Source organism: Piliocolobus tephrosceles, chromosome 12 (assembly GCF_002776525.5).
Source record: "Piliocolobus tephrosceles isolate RC106 chromosome 12, ASM277652v3, whole genome shotgun sequence".
NCBI classification, from domain to species: domain Eukaryota; kingdom Metazoa; phylum Chordata; class Mammalia; order Primates; family Cercopithecidae; genus Piliocolobus; species Piliocolobus tephrosceles.
Window position 1 is genome coordinate 83,753,665 of NC_045445.1, and position 4,990 is coordinate 83,758,654.

Here is a 4,990-nt window from a genome sequence, read left to right on the forward strand (position 1 = left end):
CCTGTAATCCCAGCACTTTGGGAGGCCGAGATGGGCGGATCACGGGGTCAGGAGATCGAGACCATCCTGGCTAACACGGTGAAACCCCGTCTCTACTAAAAAAAGACAAAAAACTAGCCGGGCGAGGTGGCGGGCACCTGTAGTCCCAGCTACTCCGGAGGCTGAGGCAGGAGAATGGTGTAAACCCGGGAGGCGGAGCTTGCAGTGAGCTGAGAGCCCGCCACTGCACTCCAGCCCGGCGACAGAGCAAGACTCTCTCTCAAAAAAAAAAAAAAAAAAAAAAAAGCACCAATCAATCAGCGTTCTGTGTCTAGCTAAAGGACTGTAAATGCGCCAATCAGCACTCTGTAAAAATGCACCAATCAGCGCTCTGTGTCTAGCTAAAGGATTGTAAATGCACCAGCACCCTGTAAAAACACACCAATCAGTACTCTGTAAAATGGACCAATCAGCAGGACATGGGCGGGGACAAACAAGGGAATAAATGCTGGCCACCCCCCAGCCAGCAGCAGCAACCTGCTTGGGTCCCCTTTCACGCTGTGGAAGCTTTGTTCTTTTGCTCTATCACAATAAATCTTGCTGCTGCTCACTCTTTGGCTCCATGCCACCTTTAAGAGCTATAACACCATGAAGGTCTGTGGCTTCATTCTTGAAAGTCAGCAAGACTAAGAACCCACTGTAAGGAACCAACTTCGAACACAGACGTTTCTGGGAATTCTATCCCCAAAGCTGAGAATCGGGTAGAGCAGGACCTGGTCGTTGCCCTGGAGATCTTTGTGAATCCATCCCCGAATGGCTTGTTAATTGGCACCTGTAGGAGTTACAATGCAGAGCCCAAGAACAAGTCATGAAGACATTCCTGAAGACACTTTCATCATTACTACCTCCAATACAGAACAATCAAATCTAAAGGAACTTCTGTGGACTCACAGGTGCAGTTGTCCATGTGTCTGAAAGTATCCACTGTCATTTGAATTCTGATCCGATTCTCCTCCTGGGGTGGCAAGAGTTGATGATTCTGTCCAAAGTAGTGACACTATGGTTGTGACAAGCCTTACAGAGGAGCTGAAAAAACTTGCAAAATGAGGATGGTGCTGGGGGCAATCACACGCTGACAGGCAGAAGAGAAGTGAGCAAATGTGCTAGATGGTTTTTTTTCTTGTCCCAGATAGCCCTAATGAGCGTTATCTTTCAAGCTCAAGCTTTTGCTCCCATAGTAAACACTTCACACTAGAATTGAACACTCAAATGGCAGGTTTTGCTTTTATGAACAACCAGATGTGAAAGGACAATTAGTTGATCTAATTGAACATTCAAACAGGGACTCTGAAAATAAGTTTTTTCTTATTCAAGGTCTCGGTTGCCTGGATCTGCAATTTACCCCCTAAGACTGGTCAATCCAATATTATAATTCATACAGGTTTGTTCTTTGCAGCACCCATGTCATTTGTTTTATGTCAGCATACCAGAATAGACTTATTTCAAAAACTGTCTTTGCCAAACAAAATGAAGTCTTATTGACAGGAGAAACATTGCTAAAAGATTATGAAAACCCTGCATCTTGCACTTTGGAATCAAGAAAAAGAGACTGAAATACCGTTTTACAAACTTTCGTTGCTATCAATTTTGATGCCATAACTGTTTCAGTTTTATGTGTAAAAGAGTAATCAATTTGTTGAGAGGTGGGAAAGTGTTGGCAAGGTGTCTTGAGTTTATTTTGGTCCTTTAAAAAGTAAAGTCTTGAGTTTTTAGAACTGTGAATTATCTTTATCAATTTCCAAATAATTACAATAGGAATTCTCAGAGTCTCCTTAATCTGCCACAACTCCTCCTCCACTGCTACCGCCACTCCTTTGCTGCTATCCACTATTATTTTTATGTATTGAAAGCACATTTCATATGTATTCAATCTCAAGTAAAGTTGAATGAAATTTTTCTTTTTTTGAGACGGACTTTGGCTCTTGTTGCCCAGGCTGGAGTGCAGTGCAGTGGCATGATCTCACCTCACTGCAACCTCCACCTCCTGGGTTCAAACAATTCTCCTGCCTCAGTGTCCTGAGTAGCTGAGATTACAGGCATGTGCCACCACGCCCAGCTAATTTTTGTATTTTTAGTAGGGATGGGGTTTCACTATGTTGGCCAAGCTGGTCTCGAACTCCTAACCTCAGGTGATCTGCCTGCCTCAGCCTCCCAAAGTGCTGGGATTACAGGTGTGAGCCACCTCGCCTGGCCTGAATGAAATTTTTCGAATGAAAATTGTTGTCTTTATTTTTGAGACATAGTCTCACCCCATCACCCAGGCTAGAGTGCAGTAGCACGATCACAGGGCATGATGGTGTTTGGTAGGGGGATCGCAGTGGGAGGATCCTGGGCTCAAGCGATCCTCCCACCACGAGCCAACACACCCAGCTAATTTTTTTTTTTTTTTTTTTGTAGAGACCGGATTTCACTATGTTGCCCATGCTAGTCTTGAACTCCTGGCCTTACATGATCCTCCTGCCCTGGCCTCTCAAAGTGCTGGGGATTACAGGCATGGTGGGTCATGCCTGGCCTAAAAATTGTTGTCTCTTCAAATGGCCCATTTTCAAAAGCTAGTGTTGAAGAGACATACCTGTGATAAAACACAGAATTTACATATGCCTTGTAAATTAGATTAAGTATTTTTAATCTTACACTTTAGAAAGATTTAGAATTATGCTTTGGTATAATCTTAGACAATAGAACACAGATCCACAGCATATCTTTTAGAACATCATTTTCCAAATTATTAAGGTTGTGCTAATTTTTTGGTTGTGGAAAGTTGAATTTTTCTGTTGCCTTCATTTTCATCTGTGGTTTGTCCTCTTTTTAAGTGGTCTTGCACATAAAAATCTTAAAGAAATTTATCCCACCAATGTAGACATTATTGCTGTTTCTGTTATTAAACTCTGCTATACATTGTCATAACATCTAAAGACAACTAGAACTATTATTTTTTTAAAGTATTAGATGATCTTAGCTTCCTATGATAGTATTTTTTGTATTATCTGTATTTTCCTTTGGTAAATGTTTTATCTTGATCTTGTTAGATTAGTAAACACTATCTTGGTTAAAACTTGATTGTACAATTGGTTCTCGTAAGAGATCGTATTATCTTGCAACATTAAAATTTTTATAAAGTTTGAATTGGTTTGAATAAAATAAAACATTGTTTAAAAAAGAAAAAGAAAGCATTGTTTTGAAGTTCGATTTATATTTTTCTTGAATGTAGTCACTATTAAATATGCTACATTTGACCCCTGCCCTCCCCACTTCGCACAAAAAAAGACTCTGCCAGATTTATGGGAGTCTTATTGCATACCATATATACTGCCATTTAAAAAATAGTTTTTTTAAGGGGGAGCACAGTGCCTCACACCTGTAATCCTAGCACTTTGGGAGGCCAAAGTGGGAGGATCACTTGAGCCTAGGAGTTTGACACTAGCCTGGACAACATGGTGAAACCCCATCTCTACAAAAAAAAAACACAAAAATTAGCTGGGTGTGGTGACGCCTGCCTGTGGGCCCAGCTACTCAGGAGGCTGAGGTGGGAGAATCACCTGAGCCCAGGAAAGTGGAGGTTGCAGTGAGCCAAGATCACACCACTGCATTCCAGCCTGGGCGACCAAACAAGACCCTGTCTCAAAAAAAAAAAAAAAAGTTTTTTGTTTATTTTTATTTTACCTAAGTCTCAAGTAATTTGGAACCATTAATCTTTTTATTCTCTGAATCAGTAGTCATTGGAGGTGGTTATCCCCAATAGTTTTCAGTTATTGTGAAATGCAGTGTGTGTATTCATTGCACAATGCTGTAATGTAGTGTTTTTGTATTGCCTTGTCCAGAAGATGTTTCCAGTTACACAGCTTTAAAGGAAAATGTTTCCATCTCACATAAAACATGTAATTCAAGGTGTTTCTTCCTTTGTCTTTTACAGTTTTCCTATCTCTACCCTCATTTAAACACAGAGATAGGGCCGGGGGTGGTGGCTCACGCCTGTAATCCCAGCACTTTGAGAGGCCGAGGCAGGCAGGTCACCTGAGGTCAGGGGTTCGAGATCATCCTGGCCAACATGGTGAAGCCCCCTTTTTACTAAAAATATAAAAATTAGCCAAATGTGGTGGCGGATGCTGGTAATCCCAGCTACTCTGGAGGCTGAGGCAGGAGAATTGCTTGAACCTGGGAGATGGAGGTTGCAGTGAGCCAAGACCACACCACTGTACTCCAGCCTGGGCAACGAGAGTGAAACACTGTCTCAATAAGCAAACAAACAAACACAGACGTAAAGATCTTAAGTCAAACTTAAGGGCTTTGTCATTCAAACATATCTGTATCCCCACTTTTTTTTAATTTTCCTTTTTTTTTTTTGAGACGGAGTCTCACTCTGTCCCCCAGGCTAGAGTGCAGTGGTGCGATCTCAGCTTACTGCAAACTCTGCCTCCTGGGTTCAAGTGAGTCACCTGCCTCAGCCTCCGGAGTAGCTGGGATTACAGGCGACCGCCACTGTGCCCGGCTAATTTTTGTATTTTTAGTAGAGATGGGGTTTCACCATGTTGGCCAGGCTGGTCTCAAATTCCTGACCCCGTGATCCACCCGCCTCAGCCTCCCAAAGTGCTGGGATTACAGGCGTGAGCCACCGCATCTGGCCTTTGTTTTTTTTTTTTTAGAGACAGGATCTTGCTCTGCCACCCTCCCACCTCAACCTCCTAAGTAGCTGGGACTACATGTGTGTACCACCACGCCCAGCTTTTCCTTTGTTTTTTGAGATCAGACTGAGATATTATCAGAAAAGACACAAAGCCATAATTATCATGGTATTATGCTATTTTGACTTAAAGGGGAAAAAGTAATTAATTTTGGAGAAACGTTGGCTGTACCTTGTTAATGAAGACTCATTTTCTGATATATTTTCACCTAATATGATACAATATGCAATGTGTTGTAATATGTGTTCACTATAAACTATTTGGATTAA

The 4,990-nt window shown here is 41.9% G+C and overlaps 1 pseudogene; it reads left to right on the top strand.

The window, feature by feature from the left end:
• LOC111535672 overlaps positions 1 to 1,539 on the top strand; it is a 1,960-nt pseudogene extending 421 nt beyond the window's left edge.
• The last annotated feature ends 3,451 nt before the right edge of the window (positions 1,540 to 4,990 follow it).